The sequence below is a fragment of the Nyctereutes procyonoides genome, unplaced genomic scaffold (assembly GCF_905146905.1).
Source record: "Nyctereutes procyonoides isolate TBG_1078 unplaced genomic scaffold, NYPRO_anot_genome, whole genome shotgun sequence".
In the NCBI taxonomy this organism is placed as follows: Eukaryota; Metazoa; Chordata; class Mammalia; order Carnivora; family Canidae; genus Nyctereutes; species Nyctereutes procyonoides.
In genome coordinates, this window is record NW_026575040.1 from 9,969,543 (window position 1) to 9,987,991 (window position 18,449).

At 50.4% G+C, this 18,449-nt stretch overlaps 1 protein-coding gene across 1 annotated transcript in view; it reads left to right on the plus strand.

The window, feature by feature from the left end:
* The window catches only part of MEGF11 (multiple EGF like domains 11), a 341,459-nt gene that overhangs the window by 28,434 nt on the left and 294,576 nt on the right, over positions 1–18,449 (plus strand). The window lies entirely within an intron of this gene.

The window sequence follows — 18,449 nt, forward strand, 5'->3', positions numbered from 1 at the left end:
GCCCCCTGCAACCTGTGCTGTCAGCAGAGCCTGAAGCCCTGGTGGGCTGAGGGCTGCCTCTGGGTACGTGTAAGTGTGCGTGTGTGTGTGAGCGTGCATGTGTGTGAGTGTGCATGAGTGCATGTGTGACTGTGTGTGAGCGTGCATGTGTGAGCATGCATGTGTGTGCGTGTGTGACTACATGTGTGAGACTGCATGTGTGAGGGTGTGCGTGAGTGCTTGTGTGACTTGCTTGTGAGTGTGTGTGCGTGTCTGAGCGTGCGTGAGTGTGCATGTGTGACTGCATGTGTGGAGACTGCATGTGTATGTGTGCGTGCATGTGTGAGAGAGTGTGTGTGGGAGTGTGCATGTGTGAGTGCACGTGAGTGCGCCTGAGTTCATGTGTGACCGTGTGTGTGCATGTGTGAGAGCATGCGTGTGCGAGTGCATTGTGAAACTGTATTTGCATGTGAGCGTGCATGTGAGCAAATGTGTGAGTGTGCGTGTGTGAGTGCATGTGTGAGTGTGCATGTGTATGTGTGAGTGCATGAGTGTATGAGTGCGTGTATATATGTGCGTGTGTGAGTGCATGTGATTATATGCGAGAGTGCATGTGTGCGTGTGAGTGTGTATGAGTGTGCGTGTGTGAGAGTGCACGTGTGAGGGTGTGCATGTGAGCGTGCATGTGTGTGAGTGCGCATGAGTGCATGTGACAGTGTGTGTGCATGTGTGAGAGCATGTGTGTGCATTGTGAAACTATTTGAGCATGCATGTGTGAGTGAATGCGTGTGAGAGTGCGTGTGAGTGATGTGTGAGTGTGCATGTGTATGTGTGAATGTGTGCATGTGAAAGTGCATGTGTGCCCATGCGTGAGTGTATATGTGTGAGAGTGCGTGAGTGCGTGTGAGTGTGCATGTGAGTGCGAGTGTGTGAGTGCATGAGTGTATATGTGAGTGAGTGCGTGTGAGTGTATATGTGTGAGTGTGCATGTGAGTATGTGAGAGTGCATGTAAGTGTATATATATGATAGTATGCATGTATATGAGTGCATGTATGGGAGTGTGCATGTGTGAGTGCATGGGTAAGCATGTGTGAATACATGTGTGATTGTGTGAGCATATGAGTGTGTGCACGTGTGCTTCTGCAAGCGTGAGGATGAGTGTCGATGTGAATATGTCTGAGTGGATGTGTGTACACGAGCCTGTTTGTCCGTGAATGTATGCGTGGCTGTGTGCACATGTCTGTCTACATATGTAAGCTGTTTATGTGCATGCATGTGTACTTCAAGGTGTGTGTCCACATGTGAGTGTGTTTGCAAATGTGTATGCCTGTGTGTGAGTATATCTGCGTGCTTGTGTTCTTGTGGGCATGATAGTGTATTGTGTGACTGTGTATGTGACTGTGTGTATGTGCGTGTCTGTGGTTGTGTAGGTACGTGAACTATTTATGGGAGTGTGTGTGTCGCGGTATGTGAGTGTATGCTGATGGCTGTGTGCCCGTGTATGAGCGTGTGTACATGAGCGGTGACCAGATGGGTCGAGCCCACTGCGTCCCTGCTTCCAAAGGTTTTTTTTTTTTAAGATTTTATTTATTCCTCACACACACACACACACACACACACACACACACACACACACAGAGGTGGAGACACAGGCAGAGGGAGAAGCAGGCTCCATGCAAGGAGCCCGACGTGGGACTCGATCCCAGGACCCTGGGATCATGCCCTGGGCCGAAAGCAGACGCTCAACCGCTGAGCCACCCAGGCGTCCCCAAAGGATGGTCATCAATGAAGAATTTTGATTATCCAAACCTGGTGGGGGAGCCTGGTGGGGTGTAGGGTGGGGTCACCATGGAGCGCTCGCCTCCGCCTTCTCGCTGGGGCCTATGACAGCGGGCTCCTACCCAGTGGGTCCCTCCGCTCCCACTTTCCCAGGGGGGCGGGGAGCTGGTGTCTGTAGCCTTTCTGGGACAAAATGGAGTATGGTCTTGGCGCTGCAGAGGACTCTTTAGGGCAGGCTGCTCCTGCTTCCCCCCGTGACAGGAAATGGCTCCTGCAGGCTGGGCCCTGGAGCTGCCCCCCATGAGCACTTGGTAGAGGTGCTGGGCTGCGAGCAAGTGTGAACCCTGCCAGGCCCCGCCCCGCAGCCAGGAGAGCTCCACTGTCCAGGCCTGTCCCTGCCGCACACCCGCCTCCCTGTCTCAGGGTCCCGAGGACAGCCAGAGCGTGCTGCCCTGTCCTTTCTTGTGCCCACATCTTCCAGCAGTCAGGGAGCAAAGACCCTTTTCCATGGGGGAATTGAGGGGTGACGCGCTCTGGCTGAAGGGAGAGAGGGCTGGGCAAGAATTTTGTAATTCAAGGAGAAATGGGTGCCTGGGGGTGGAGTTGAACTTTGTTAAGACTTGCCTCTCACTAAACCTGTTCCTGAGATTCACTCCCCAGTCTTGGGAAATAGTCCTAGCTAATCCTTTTTACTTTTTTTTTTTTTTTTAAGATTTTATTTAGTTGGGGGAGAGAGAGAGAGAGACCACACAAGCAGGTGGAGGGGCAGAGGGAGGAGCAGGCTCCCCACTGAGCAGGGAGCCCAACACGAGACACAGGGCTTGATCCCAGGACTCTGGGATCATGACTGGAGCCAAAGGCAAAGGGAGAAGCAGCTCCCTGTAGGGAGCCCAATGTGGGACTCGATCTCAGGACCCTGGGATCCTGACCTGAGCCAAAGGCAGACGCTCAACCATCTCAGCCACCTAGGCGCCCCCTAGCTAATCCTAGTATAGAGTTTACACTACGACAGGTACCTTAAATGTGTTAATTCACTCAATCTACGCAACAGCCTGATGAAGTACCTAGTATCCCTTCATTTTACAGGTGACAACACCAAGGCTCAGAGAGGTGAGCTCACTTGTCCAAGATCACCCAAGCTGGCAGCTGGCAGAGCTGGGATTTGATACTAAGTGGCTTTGTTCTAGAGACTGCTCTTAATTGCTATGTTCTAAGTAGAGAGTTATCCTGCTGTTGATTGAATTCACTCCACGCTGACTGATTCAAGGAAGGAGGTCATGGTCAATGTTTCTTGTGCCAAGTAGGGAGCTGACATCTCGAGGGAGGTTGTAATAGTGGAATAAAGATGCTCCAGAAAAAAAAAAAAAAGATGCTTCAGGTAAACAAGACTTAGTAGAGGGGTGTCCAGGGGCTCAGACTACTGGGGCTCAGCCCTTCTTGTGCTGCCCCCTCCGCCACATAGTAAGTGTCCAACAAGTGATTTTAATTTTTTTTAGTTATTATTATTAAAAAATTTTTTTAAAGATTTGATTTATTTATTCATGAGAGACACAGGGAGAGAGAGAGGCAGAGGGAGAAGCAGGCTCCATGCAGGGAGCCCGACGTGGGACTCGATCCCGGGTCTCTAGGATCAGGCCCTAGGCTGTAGGCAGCGCTAAACCGCTGAGCCACCTGGGCTGCCCCTATTATTATTTTTTAAAAGATTTTATTTATTTATTCATGAGAGACACAGAGACATAGGCAGAGACACAGGCAGAGGGAGAAGTGGGCTCCCTGTGGTGGAGCCCGAGGGGGGACTCGATCCCAGGATTGTGGGATCACGACCTGAGCTGAAGGCAGGCACACAACCACTGAGCCACCCAGGGATCCCTCAACAAGTGATTTTTAACATGAAAATACTTTTGGTAACATCTTTATTGAAGTATCGTGCACATCCCATACAATTCACAATTTAAGTATACCATTCAGTGGTCTTTCGTGTATTCACAGAGTTGTGCGACCATCACCACAATCACCCCGGAAAGGAACCTGATATCCACCCACAGTCACCCCTATTCTCCTTTTCCCAGCCCCTGCTGACCTCTGATTTACTTTCTGTCTCTGGATTTGCCTGTTCTGGACATTTCACATGAATGGATTCATATAACATGTGGTCTTTTGTGACTGGCTTCTTTTGCTTAGCCAAACATTTTCTTTTTTTTTTTTTTAAGATTTTATTTATTTATTCATGAGAGACAGAGAGGAGAGAGAGAGAGAGAGAGAGAGGCAGAGACACAGGCAGAGGGAGAAGCAGGTTCCATGCAGGGAGCCCGATGCGGGACTCGATCCAGCATCCTGGGATCATGCCCTGGGCCAAAGGCAGACACCCAGCCGCTGAGCGACCCGGGTGTCCCTTAGCCAAACATTTTCAAGGTTCGTCCATGTTGAAGCACAGACTAGTATTTTGCCCCTCTTTTAGTCCCGAATAATATTCCACTGTATGGATATGCCACATTTTTAAATCTGTTCATCAGTTGGTGGATGTTTGGGCTGCTACCTTTTGGCTACCATAAATAATGCTGTTGTGAAGTTTGTGTGCACATTTTTGCATGGATATATGTTTTTATTTATTTTGGGTATGTATGTAGGGTTAGAGCTGCTGGGTCATATGGTAACTCTGTGGTTAACATTTGAGGAAATGCCAAAATTTCTTTTTACAAAGTGGCCACACCTTTGTACATCCCTACCAGAGGTGTGTGAGGTGAGGGCTCCAGTTTCTCCACATCCTCATCAACGCTTGAGCTTTTCTGTTCTTTTGGTAGTGGCCGTCTTGATGGGTGTGGGGTGATAGTACATTGTGGTTGTGATTTGCGTTTCCCTAATGATTAGTGACATGGAGCCTCTTTTCATGCTTGTCAGCCATTTGTTTTATCTTCTCTGGAGAAGTCTGTTTAGATCCTTTGCCCATTTTTTTTTAAGATTTTATTTATTTATTCATGAGACACACAGAGAGAGGCAGAGACACAGGCAGAGGGAGAAGCAGGCTCCCTGCAGGGAGCCCGACGTGGGACTCGATCCCGGGACTCCAGGATCATGCCCGGGGCCGAAGGCAGGCGCTAAACCGCTGAGCCACCTGGGCTGCCCCATCCTTTGCCCATTTTATTTATTTATTTATTTATTTATTTATTTGCCCATTTTTAAATCCGGTTCTAACAAGTTGGTTGAAGGAAAGAGTGTAGGAGTGGGTGAGGGAGGGAGCCGGCCTTACCACACACATATTAGTGGTGGTGCCACTGGGGCTGCCAAGCTGACTTAGGACCAGTCCTTGCCCTCAGTGAGCTCATGGCATAGAGCTGGAGACAAACACACTTGTGGAATCAGACAGACAGACAGACAGGTGCTTGAACAGCAGTAGGCAGAGAGCCTGGGTCAGGTAAGGAAGCCTTCCTTGAGGAGGAGCCATTCGAGCAGGATTTTTAAGGGAGATGGGGAAGTGCAGGGCTGAAGAAAGGCCACGCAGATGGGAGTACTGGCCCTGGGATGAGCAGGCTTTGGGATAACTAGGCAGGTCAAGGCAGCATGAGCCTCTGGAGCTGGTTTTGGAGACAAGGGGAAAGAACCAAGGAAGGTGCCTGCCTGCACGGCTGAGGGATACCGAGTGGCAGCAGCTCGACATGGATTTAAATTTGCCATCAAAACCCTGCTTGTCCTCAAGCCCTCCTAACAGATTTGCTGAAGCTGCTGCTGTGGTACCGAGTGGGTTCTTTTATGTTTCAGTAATTATCCTGTCACCCACCAAAAATAATTTCATCCCGGGAAGAAGGAAGGTTTGGCGGTATTGAAAACTGCTGCCGTGGAAGTGCGAGTGGCCTAATTGGGATTCATAAATCCACTTTTTAACAAGCACAATTAGGAATACTTATTGCAGGCCAGCTTGAAGAAATCAGGAAAGTGCTGTTCGCGGGGGCATCTTTTATGTGGCTTTATTTAATGGGATGGAAGACTTAGTTTGATCCTGGCATCTCAATTAGTCATAAGGGGAGGAAGTCTTAACTTGAAAGTGGAATTTTACCCTAAAGTTCAATTCTGAGTAGTTTATTAGGCAATGTTATGATGGGAAGAGAGGTGTTCTACATTGTTCTTTGAGGGGGGAATGCTAAATCCCCATAAGTTTGGGGAAGGATGAGAGAGATCCCTCAAAATCAGACTTATGGTATGGGCAAACACTCAAATAAGGAGAGTTCTATCCCTCCCCCCTTTGTCTGCTTTATTTTCACTCTGCTACACCACTGCAGTGGGGAGGGTGGCAGTCTGATTAGGAAGGTTGAACTAAGGCCTAGGATGGTTATGAAATTATGTGAGATCTGGAAGTAGCAGGGGGAACGGAGGTAGATGCAGCAGTGATCAATGGAAGGAGAGACCTTTGTGGGTTAGAAGAATCTGGAGAACTTTCAAGGGAGAAGCAGGGTTGAGTTGGGGCTGGGAGGATGGGTAGAATTTAGGAGTATAGAAGGAAGAGAGAGTGCTGGAACTACTGTGGGCTCCCGACCCAGGCAGCCTTCTCCCCAGGAGGAAGGAAGGCACAGCCCTCAGCTTTGATGGAGCTCGGCTGTGCTGGGACCCATGCAGAGATGGCCTGATAGGAAATGGGAGGCCTGGAAGCTAGTCCTGCCCCTGCCTCTGTCTCACTGTGCGACTCCAGGCAAATGCCTCCCCTGCTATGGACCCCAATGTCCTCTTGAATGTGTCCTTCCAGCCTTGGCACTGTGGGGTATGGACAAGACTCTGGCTCTCCACTGAGTTGGGCAGTTGTGGGAGGGACGGAGAGGGTGAGGTTAAGAAGGGATGTTGGTGTTATTGCCTAAAGTGGGCAAAGGAGGGTCAAATTTCCAGGGCGGAAACATTACACAGTATGAAAAGGTTGAGCCTTTTGGGGATGCAGAGTAGAGAAGAATGTCTGAAGATCCTCACAAGTGTGGGGCCAGAGCACTCGCGTGTCTGATCGGGTCGATTCAGGAAACCCCCATGGAGAGAAAGGATTTCCAATTGCTTCTTGTTAAAATGAATGAATGGGTGGATGGATGAGAGCACGGTGGGCTTTGTGCCTGGTGCAAAGGCAGCATGCTGGATTGGAGTCAGGAAGTCTTAGGTCTGATCCCCATTCTGCCCTCATTGGCCATGTGTCATTGGATATGTTACTTACCTTTCTGAAATGAAGAGGAAGAGGTTTTTTCCATCTGAAAAATGGAGATTTGATACTGCTTATGTCATAATCTTATTGTAATGATCAAATGAAAGTGCTTGGCACAAGTAGGTTGGTTCCCTTCTCTCCTTCCTATTCGTCACCCACCCCCTTGACTGGAAAGTTGGGATTCTTACCTGCTCCGCCCCCAGCTGGGGTCTTGGGGTGCTAGGGAGGTATAATACATGTATGAAAAGTACTTTGTAAACTGCACTTTGCAACCATAAAGGTGGTTTTTGCAAAGCCCTTTGGAATAATGCTTGGGGTAATGAGGAAGGGGAAGGCAGGGAGGGGTAGTAAATGGGGTCTCACAGCAGGAGAGACGAGAGTTTTTGCTGCTCCCTATTAATAACATTGAGGGCTGGATAGTGGGGGAACTTTGCAGACCTGGCTGGGGCTCCCAGAGGGTGTGTCTGTTTCCCAGGAGGACTGAGCTTCAGGTGTAGCCCAGCCCTTATATGAGCCCAGGTATATGAGCTGTATTCTAGAGGAACCTGGGTTCCCAGGAGAACCCTGTTTGACCTGGAAGGATGGAATCAAATGCAATGGAAGGTCCAGAAGACAAATGGGAGGAGTCTCACTGGTTGGAATGAGATCGGAACCAAGATTTACTGTGCACCATCCACATTCTCGTCATGGCTTCATCTCAGGTGGGGTAGGAGTGCGGCCTGTCATTACTCCCACATGAGAATTTGCACGCGAGGAGCCTGAGGCTCAGGGAAGGGAAGTGACTTGCTCACATGGTATAAGTATGGAGGCCAGGAATTGACACTGGCACCACACTATTAATTCAACCACGGATCTTGTTGGCATTTCATCAGGGTTTATGTGCACTCACTTTGGGCGTGTATCTGTGAATTTTGTCCTATGTTCGGATTCAGGGAACCACAACACAATCGGGATACAGAGCTGGTGGATCACCACCTCTGCCCTGCAAACAACAACAACAACAACAACAACAAAACTCCCTCATGTTCCCCCTTTCACAGTCCTACCTTCCTTCCTGACTCCCCTGGTGACCGCTGATCTGGTTGCCATCACTCCCATTTTGTCATTTTGAGAATGTCATATAAATGGAATCACAGAGTATGTAACCTTTCGAGGTTGGATTTTTTTCATTCTGCATAATTCTCCGGAGATTCATCCAGGCAGTTGCGTGTATCAATTTGTTCCTTTTTATTGCTGAGTAGTATCCCGTGGTGTATTAGTGTCCTAGGGCTGCTGAAACAAAGAACCACAAACCAGGTGGTTTAAAACAACAGAAATTTATTCTCCTGTAGTCCTGGAGGCCACAGTCTGAAATCAAGGTGGCAGCAGGGCTTAGCTCCCTTGAAACACTCTAGAGAAGAATCTTTCCTTGCTTCTTCCTAGATTCTGTTGGCTGCCAGGAACCCTTGGTGCTCTTGGCTTGCCAGGTGCATTGCTCTAATCTCTGCCTCCGTGGCCATGTGGCCTTCTCATGAGGACATCGGTCGTTGGACTTAGGGATCACCTTTAAAAACCAGATTTTATTTATTTGGGAGAGAGAGAGCATGAGCAGAGGAGGATGGGCAGAAGGAAAGGGAGAAGCCGGCTCCCCTTGGGGCTCGATCCCAGGACCCTGGGATCATGACCTGAGCTGAAGGCAGACGCTTAACCAACTGAGCCACCCAGGTAGCTCTAGGGTTCACCTCATCTTAATTAATTTTATCTGCAAAGACCCTGTTTCCGAATAAGGTCATATTCTGAGGTTCTGGGTGGATATGAATTTTGGGGGACATTATTCAATCTAGTATATGTGGTATGGGTGTACTGTGTGCGTATAATCATTTGCCATTGAGGATATTTTGGTTGTTTCCAGGTTTGGGCTATTACAAATAAAGCTGCTATAAACATTCTTGTGTAGGTTTTTGTGTGAACATAAGTTTTTATTTCTCTGGGATACGTGCCTGAGAGTGCAATTGCTGGGTCATATGGTAGTTGTGTGTTTAGTTAACAACAACAACAACAACAACAAAAACCTGCCAAACTATTTTCCAGAGTAGCTATGTCGCTGTAAATTCCTACAGCAATGAGGAGTGACCTAGTATCTCTCTCTCTTTTTTAAAAATGTATTATTTTATTTTTATTTTATTTCATTATGTCCCAGTATATCTACCGACCTAGTATTGCCAGAATTTGGTGTTATCACTAATTTTTATTTTAGCCATTCTAAATGGCATTACATTTCGGCCTTAATTCTCATTCTCCTAATGCCTGATGATGTTAAATATCTTTTCAAGTGTGTATTTGCCATCTGTGTATCCTCTTTGGTGAAGTACTTCAAGTTTAAGCATTTACCTATTTTTAACATTTTTTCATGTGGATATCACATCGTTCTAAAACCATATGTTGAAAAGGCTATCCAGTCCTTGCAAGCTTCATTGTGGTGGAATAAATAGATGTTTAAGACCGCTTTTGCTGGTAAGGAAGCCACAATCCAGAGAGGATGAAGGACTTGAAGTTAGGTTTGAAGTTTGAAGTTAGGCTGCACATTCTCAACAGAGTGGGAGCTGACATCCAGGTTTCCATGGTCCATGGTCATACCCATTTTAAAGATGTGAAAGCTGAGGCTAGTTAGTGGCACAACAGGCCCTGGCTTCCCACGAAGGGCCAAAGTCAGCAGACAGGAAAGACAACAGGATAAAAAACAAGAAGTTTAATGTTTTGGTTTTTTAAAAAAATATTTTATTTATTTGACAGAGAGAGAGCCCAAGCAGAGGGAGCAGCAGGCAGAGGGAGAGGGAGAAACAGGCTCCCTGCTGAGCAAGGAGCCAGATGTGGGGCTGGATCCCAGGACCCTAAGATCATGACCTAAGCTGAAAGTGGAGGCTTAACCAACTGAGCCACCCAGGCACCCCCCAAAAGTTCAATGCTTTAGAAATAGAACTTGTATTTCTTGTCCTACACCTCATCCCCCCATTGAGCCTCATCTAGCAGGGAGGGGCGATTGGCTGTCAGCAGGTATCAGAGAAGTTGGTCCCAAATGGGAAGGGCAGGTGTAGGTGCAGACTCCAGGGATTCCCTCCTCTTGGCTTTGGGAGCATCCGACTCTTGCTGGAGGGCCCTGACTCTTGCTGAGGGGCCGGCCGTGTTTGGGTATGATCACTGTGGCCCTGAGAGCAGGCTTTTAGCTTAATTGAACCAAGTGTCTTAAAAAGGCAACTCATCAGTCAGCTTTCACTTTGTCCCTTTCATTTAATTGTGTTTTCCTCTAGGGATTAACCAAACCACTGTAAATGCTGGGTGATTCTGGATTTTTTCTCCATTTAAAAATTTTGGGGGTGCATAGACAGGTGTTTGTCAACTGTAACAACGCAGCTGAGAATGATGAAAGTCTCTTTCCTTACTTGAACGAGGCTCTCAATAAATCTCGTAAAATGGCAGCACTTATATCCTGTTCTGAGAAGGATGCTGGCAAGATGTGCCAAGCGATGCTGAGAGCCCAGGGAGCCTGGTTTTTGGCATAAGGGCCCACAAAATGACAGAGTTAAAGCTGGGGCCAGTCGGGATTGGGAAATGATCTTTCTCAATTACTCATCTAGGGCCTTGTGATCCAGAGTCTTGCCTTTCTGGAGGCTTCCTGGGGAAGCATGGCACCAGGAGGCCTAAGTTCAGGGACAGCTCTGCAAGATGGGACCGCCTGCACAGAGGCAAGTCTTTTCCCCTCTCTAGGTCCCTTTGGGCATGAAGGAACAGGCTAGACAAGGGATTTCATGTCACCTTGACTTCTGTGGCACCTGCCACATCAGGGCTTGTCTCCCTTGTGCCCTGGTATCAACACCTGTGGGGAGTGAGGGCGGTGAAGTGGGGCAGAGGGAGGAGCTGGATGGTGTTGGGGTCACACCGGAGGCCTCCACTCTGCAGGGAGCTCTCATGCAGGGGTGACTTACACAGCTGTCCCAGTGTGAGGCAAGGGGCCAAGCCTTGATAGCCACCCTCCCTGTGGCCAACTAACCAGTCATTGGATGTAGTTGCCTCTAGGTTTGGGTTGTGACCTTGACCCAAGTGGCTCTCTCTGGCTGAGAGTTATTCCTAGAGAGGGACTTGGAATCCCCCAAGTCCCTGAAGGGGGATCCCAGTGGCCCACCATAGCCTTCAACACATCCCCCCTCTGGCCTCCCTGTCCAGGTACCCTGGCTGCAGATACGTCAGCCTCGGTGGCAGATAAACAACCTCAGCGTCTGTACTCCTGACTGTCAGCTGGCTCTGGTTTGGACCAGGGTCTGAGCAGAATAGAGTTGTTGGTACCTGTCCGCTGCTTCCCGTCCTTGGCTTACCTGGGGCTTGTGCTGTGCCAGGGGAGGATGAGGCTGGGGTGAATTTGCCCAGTAGGGCCCGAGAAGATAGGCAGCATCTTGTCTGGTCTTCATAAATGTTTCTGAATGCTGACTAGGTACCAGGCACTGGGCACAGTGTTAGCGTGGCAGGTGCAAGGAGTCTCAGTGTGACCTGACTTGTCCGTGACCCCGTGTCTCCTTCCTGTGGTGATGGAGTGTCTCTTAGGACCACAGCCATAATCCTGGTTATGGATCCCCCTACACTGGACAGCGTGTGATTTTTAAGGGAAATCTGGAGTCCTTCCTCAAAGACCCCCACCAGGCCAGCGGCTGCCATGGAGAGCTATCACTCTTATCTTAGCATCAATGGAAATTCCAATTTACGGACGATGGTTTTGGAGAGACTTGATGACAGGAGCCATCAATCTTTGCATTTCAAATTTATTTTATTTTATTTTTTCCAGCCTGGGTGCCTGTTCTGCTGTGAACTCTATCTGTCTAATCAGCTTGCAGGCAGTCAAAGGAGAATGGGTGTCCCCTTGATCTGGGGGGTTTATGTGTATAATTCCCTTTAATTCATCCCAGACAGCGCTTTGAGAGCCAGATTGGAGAGTGATTTTCAAAGTCTGTTGCTGGAGTTCAAAGATGCATCTCTCCAGCCGGACCAGTAAAGTATAAGAGCAATTTGCCATGAATTGCCAATATGGAGTGATTCCTAGGACTTTCAGGGGCGCTAGCCCTCTGCCCTTCCTTCCCTCCCCCAAGCAGAGGCTGGGACTGTGGCTTAGTGTGTCCAGAGGGTGCCTCTTCCCCATGCTGCCTGGGCCCTGTGCACCCCAACCCACTGGCCTTCACCGACCCCTGGTCCTGTAGACTGTCCTGCTCCCTATTTCAATCTTATTTTGAACCGGTGCTGATGCCTTATTTGCTGGGGGGACTCCAGGTCAATTGTGCACTCTGGTGCTGACAAAACCTTTATCCTGAGTATATGTCTTCGCACTTTATTTGCCTGTATGATAAATGCAATTTCCACATCAAGACTATCAGTCATTTTCTGATGTGATCTGTGCAGCTCTGCCTGAATTGAATCAGCTCCTGTATTATTGTGACAGTTTATTTGGTGAAAAAATGAAATAAGATGTATAAATTAAAGTGGAGGTGTGCTTGGTGTAATGTGGAGACTCCAGGGGCTCGGGTGCCCCTGCCGGCTGGTGTCCAGCCTCCCCAACTCCCTGCACGGGGCACCCGGCTCTGCAGCCCCCTAAGCTCAGGAGAGAGGCCAGGGCAAGCCCCCCAAGTGATGGTTGGGGGGAGGTAAAGATGCTGGGGTATGTCCAGAGAGGAGCAGATAGAAAGTCAGGATGCTCTGAGACTGGAACTCAGGCTTAGCATTCAAGTCTTAATGCAAAGGGCTAGAGGTGGGTGGGGAGGGAGAGGCAGGAGAGAGAGGAGAGAGAGAGAAAGAGAGAGAGGAAGAGAGGGAGGAAGAGAGGGAGAGGAGGGGGAGAGAGGAGAGAGGGAAAGAGGAGAGAGGGAGAGAGGGGAGAGAGAGGATAAAGGGGGGAGAGAGAGAGAAGGAGAGAAGGGAGAGAAAGGAAAGAGGAGGGAGAGAGGGAGGGAGAGAGGAGAGAGAGAGGGAGAGAGGAGAGGGGAGGGAGACAGGAGGAAGAGAGAGAGACTGACTCCTGGACTCCCCATAAGTCGGCCTCCCCACTGCTCTTGAGCCCTAGACAGGCAGGATCCTGCTGACTCAGGGTAGAAATCCTTCTCTTTTTCCTCCTCTCCCCCTCCCTGCCCTCGCCTCTTCCTCCTCACACACCCACAGCGCTCCAGCCCTGAGCTGGGCCCTGGGCATGGCTGTGTGAGAGGGAAGGGCAGCCACCACCGGAGGCCCCATTTATGCAGGAAGCGATGCCCACAGTGGGGGTGACAGGGAAGGAAGCAGACACAGCAGGGTGGCGAGGAGGGCGGTGGAGGCCTGCAGGAGGAGTCCTTGGCAGTCCTGGGTCCTACCTGGCCAGCTTTGCACACGAGAAATTTCAGTCAATGGGGCCAGTCAATGGGGCCGCCGGGTCTCCCCCTCCATGCTCTGTCCTTGTTCCTCCCGCTGTGTCATTTCCAGCTGCCATTGCCAAGGCCTCAGCCAACCCAGGGAAACCAGGGCCTCCTCCCTGCCCAGGACCCCCCAGAATACGTAGCCAGAGTGTTTGCCTCCCAGCCCTGGGAGGACTCAGCCACCTTTGGTCTGGGGGCAGGACCTGCCTGAAGCAAGGACAGAGACAAAGTTTTGCTCAGAAGTCGCCACCTCCTGCTTAGTCTCTGCCCCTGGATACATCCAGCTGCCTCAGTCTCAGGAAGGGGGTGGGGGCCACGGTCCATGTTCTCCACCTTGGACAGTGATGAGATGAGGACGGCTCCCCCACACTGGGGAATGGGCCTGGGGCCTCTGAGTTCCCCTGGGTAGTGTTCCCCTGGGGGGAGGAGCTGGTCCACTTGGCCACTGGCCCACCAGAGGCAGAACTGAGCTCTCCAAAATGGCATTGTCCCAGATTAATAGCTATTAGCCGCGCGTGGTTATGTAAATTAATTAAAAACAAATAAAATGAAAAGTTCAGTTCCTGGATGGAAAAAGAGACACCCCGCAAACATCGATCAGCGCGAGTGGTGTATTAATATCAAAGTCCGTTTCAGAGCAGGACAGTTACCAGGGGCGGGGAGGGCCGTGGCCTAGTGATAGGAACGTGGGTCCTTCCTGAGGACCCGGCAATCCCAAATGGCATGCACCAAGCAGCATGGTGCAGAATGCACGGAGGACAAGTTTTTTCTGGGATCACGACAGCCACATTTCAGATGCTCCCAAGCCGCGTGTGGCTGTGGCCGCTGTATTGGAACATTTCATCACTGCACAAACTTCTGTTGGGCCGCGTTGCTCTACGTTGTTAACCCTGCGTCTGTTTTGTTTGCTGTCGTATCCCCGCCATCTAGAAGAGTCAGTCCCCAGTGCATTGTAGCAGGTTCTTGACGTTTTGGAGACTTGAGGAGCTCCGGCCCCAGCGCTGCCACTGTCTGGCTGTGTGACCTTGGACATGTTGCTTCACCTCTCTGGGTCCCTTCATCCATCAATCAAAGGATGGGTGTCATCTCTGAGATCCCTTTCAGCTTTAATAAGCTATGACCAGAATTTATCTAGTTGGCTTATTTCATTTATTTTATTCACAAGGAAGGGTCAAAGAGAGCCAGAGAGGACAAAGGAGCAAGTTTGATTTTTAATTTCAGGCCTGAGTTAGCTGCAACTCACCAGCAAACCATCTCCTCTCCCCCTGCAACCAAGTGTAGGGATTTGCAAGGTCCTGTGACTTGTCCTCCCTGCCCTTCCTTGTGCTACAATTTTGGACACCAAACAGCTTTTTGGCTCTCCCCAGCTCCGCCTTAAACCCCAGGCAGATCTGCAAAGCTGGGAAGCCTGTCGGGGCATATGAGGGTTAACCCCTCTCCCAGAGCTTGGCCCTCCCTCCTGCTGTCCAGAGCCTGCAGCTTTGCCTGCCCAGCCTCAGTGGAGTCCCACCTGCTCCCCATGTGGGCTGAGGGAGTCCCTGGCCGTGGGGATCCTGGGCCCGCTGCTGCCTCACAGCCAGCAAGCCTCTGGGGGGCTGGCTCAGCCATGGCAATGCCACTGCAGGTGGAGACCAGGCTCAGAGCTGGCAGTGGGGAGTGGGGGAAGTGCCTCCCTGTGTGCCAAGAGGAGGAAAAGAAATGTAATGTTCTCCAGTACTGGGCCCCAGGCAGAAGGAAGGGCCGCCCTGTCTGGCTCTAGGGCTCTGCGGCTGGGGGGGTTGGCCACGCCAGGAGGAGAAGCCCTCCTTTGTCCTCTGTCCTTTCCCTTTCCTGGGGACCTAGGGCAAGGGCAGAGGCAGGGAGGGCGCTCTGGCTTCCCCTTGGCAGTCAGTCCCCCCAGGACATACCTAGTCAGTGCCACTGGGAACAGGAGGATCCGAGAGGGGGATGGCAGGGGGAAGGAGGCAGGCAATCCTCCAGCTGGGTGCCAGGTGTGTGCTTCTGGGCCTTGGTGTGCAAGAGACACGTGTGATAGATGTCCTCCACCCTTCTGGGCCTCCGATTGCCTCTCTGTGCCCCTTGGATTGCCACATGTGCCCCCCACACCCATCTCTGCACTCCGTGGCATGGGGGAGCTCACTTTTGCAGGGGCCCCAGCTTTGGGCCTCCTGGTTGGGTTTGGCCACTGGGAGGCACTTGGTGCATGAGAAGGTGGGAGGAGAGAGGTTGGAGGGTTTCTTCCCTATTCCCCCCCACCCTGCTGTGGGGCTCTGGTCTGGCAGGAGCTGCACCCCCCCACAGCTATGGTTCCCCCCCCCTGCTTTGGCTTTCATTGGGCTCCTGCCACCATGCTCCTCACTGTGCCTGTTTGGGACTTGGGGTGATAGTATCTTCCCACCATTGCAAGTCCCGGAGTGTTTTTAACATTCTTTGTGGATTCCCTCAATCCTGCTCACGCCTCTGCAAATAATCCCCTTCAGTACACTTTGCTCAGTCCAACGCCTTTGAATGGAATTCTGATGGTCTCTTTGAGTCTATATATATCTTAGGATGTCTGATTCCGTTTCATGAGGCCTGTGCCATGGGTCTCTATTAGTGACTTGGATCCTTAGGACAACAAATCAGTGTGTTTTTCTCTGACTTCTCTGGCAAGAAGATTATTGTAGGGAAAAGGACATATCCAGGCATTTTGAATATACCCAGAAGAGGGCAAGGAGCTGCCTCTAAGAGGCTCCCTCATGTACCATGTTGGTCAGGAAAGCATCTTAGCCAGTGTTGTAGCCAAAATATTTGACAATTCATACATCACAGAACCCGCCAATCAGAGCAGGGCACTGAGTGCTGGGACTGGGCTCCTGGCAGAGTCTAGAACAGATGCTGATCTTAGCATAGCTGTTGAGTCTGGATCAGTGTAAACTGCTAGTGGTCCATCCTGGAACACATCTCAGCTTTGCTCTCTTTCCTGTAACATGGGGCTGGGTTACACACCAGCAAGATGCTGCTCATATTGGTCTGGCTATAAAGGTCCCAGGGAAGGGCATAGCTGAGGAGATACACAGGGACAAAAGAGGGCACAGGACGTTATCCCATCAACCCACAGGATTTGGGCACACAGCGAGAAGGCCCAAGGTTGCCTAGTGCCCAGTACATCAAAGGATGACAGCCAGAGCAAACTTTCTTTTCTTTATTTAGCTAACATTTTAAAAAAAGATTTATTTATTTATTTATTCATGAGAGAGAGATAGAGGCAGAAACACAGGCAGAGGGAGAAGCAGGCTCCATGCAGGGAGCCTGATGTGGGACTCCATCCCGGGTCTCCAGGACCAGGCCCTGGACTGAAGGTGGCGCTAAAACCGCTGAGCCACCTGGGCTGCCCTATCATTTCTTATTGCTCTAAAGAGAGTATCTTCACCCTGGTCTCTAGAAAATAGAATCTGAGGCCAAAATGTGTTGATGCTTTATGGAGGAGTGCAGTCCTGGGGAAGCAGGAATGAGGGAAAAAGGATGTGGGCCCGGGAAGGAGGGAGAGCAAGTATGAGCAGTGCATCACGGAGCGAGCTCTGCGTGTGGGTGCTGAGCTCAGCGTGCCTCACCTTGTCTTCAGACAAGCTGAATGCACACCTGCATCCAGGGCAAGAAAGGAGAAGAGATTAACCCCACTCCTGTCTCCCCATGGGTACCACCTTCTTATGCTTCTGAGTTGCCTGTGTGTGGGTGCTGAGTGGTTCCTGGGGTTTCTCACATCTTGGTGGCAACAGGAAAGCCCCAGGGCAGGAGCATGAGACCAGGTACTGGGGGGATGTGCCCAGGTGAGGTCAACAGATGCTGGACAGAGCCCACACAGCGCCGGCAGTGGCTGGGTAGGACACGTGGCCAACTGCTGTGAATACAGGTGAGGCCAGAGAGTCTGAGAGAGTGATTAGAGGTGGCTGATACAAAAGCAGTCTGACTTGGCTGGCTGGGAGACCCTTGACTTTCTGGAGTGCAGCCCACAAAGGATGATTTCCTTTCTTGTGGTCCGATGGCAGAGGCTTGTCTGAAGAGAGAGCAATTTACTGTGTGTATAGTGGCTCCGGGGAAGGGGTGATGGCAGTGGGAGAGGAGGTGCCCAGGAGGTTGTTGCATAAGGGTGGAAGAGCATGCACTGTGCTCCAATGTCATCCTCGACTGCTCCTTCTTTCTTACCAACTGTGACTTGTCCCTTTCCTTTGTCCTTTGTCCTGCGGGGTCAAGTCTAGTTCTTTCTGGGCCTAGTGGCCCTGGAGATGTTTGTTGTTGGGAATTATCTGGAAGGTAGAGATGTGGCTATTTTTGCCTTTCATTTGAGTGTGCATCCTGCTTATGAGAGGAAGACGTGGCATTGTGGTGAGAACCCCAGGCAGGAATCTATCTGGGTGGCCTTGGGAGAGTGTGATGTTTTCTTTTGGGACTCAGTTTCTCCATATATGAAGCCAGATGATCTTGAAAGTCCCTTCCTTCTTTAAAATTCAATCTATACAGCATGCGCTTGATTCCCCTTGAGAGTAGTGGATTGTCTCACTCATACCTCCCTACCCTGGTGTCCCCCATATAGCCACGGTTCCACGTCACAGCATAGTTGGAATGTTTGGGATGTGGGTGGTATGGAACATCATGATGTTCTGGTCCCTGTAGGGATCAAACTTTGGTCCTCTGGTTCTAGCACTCTCCAAGTGTGTCTGAGAAGGCATCATTCCCAGGCAGGGCTGGGACCAGTGAGGTAAGTGAGAACCCTAAGGTTCACACTTATGGAGGTGCTCTCTCTTGGGTGCCAGCCCTGCACTTGCACACGACTCTGAGAGCCAGTGTCTCCTTATTTCCTTTTTTTTTTTAAAAAAAGATTTTATTTATTTATTTATTCATGAAAGATACAGAGGAGAGAGAGAGGCAGAGACATAGGCAGAGGAAGAAGCAGGCTCTATGCAAGGAGCCCGATGTGGGACTTGATCCCGGGTCCCCAGGATCACGCCCTGGGCTGAAGGCAGGCGCTAAAGCGCTGAGCCACCCAGGGATTCCCTCCTTATTTCCTTTTTTGAATTAAATTCCTATTTCGAGAGACTTGTAGATGCACATACAGTTGTAAGAAATAATATCTTTT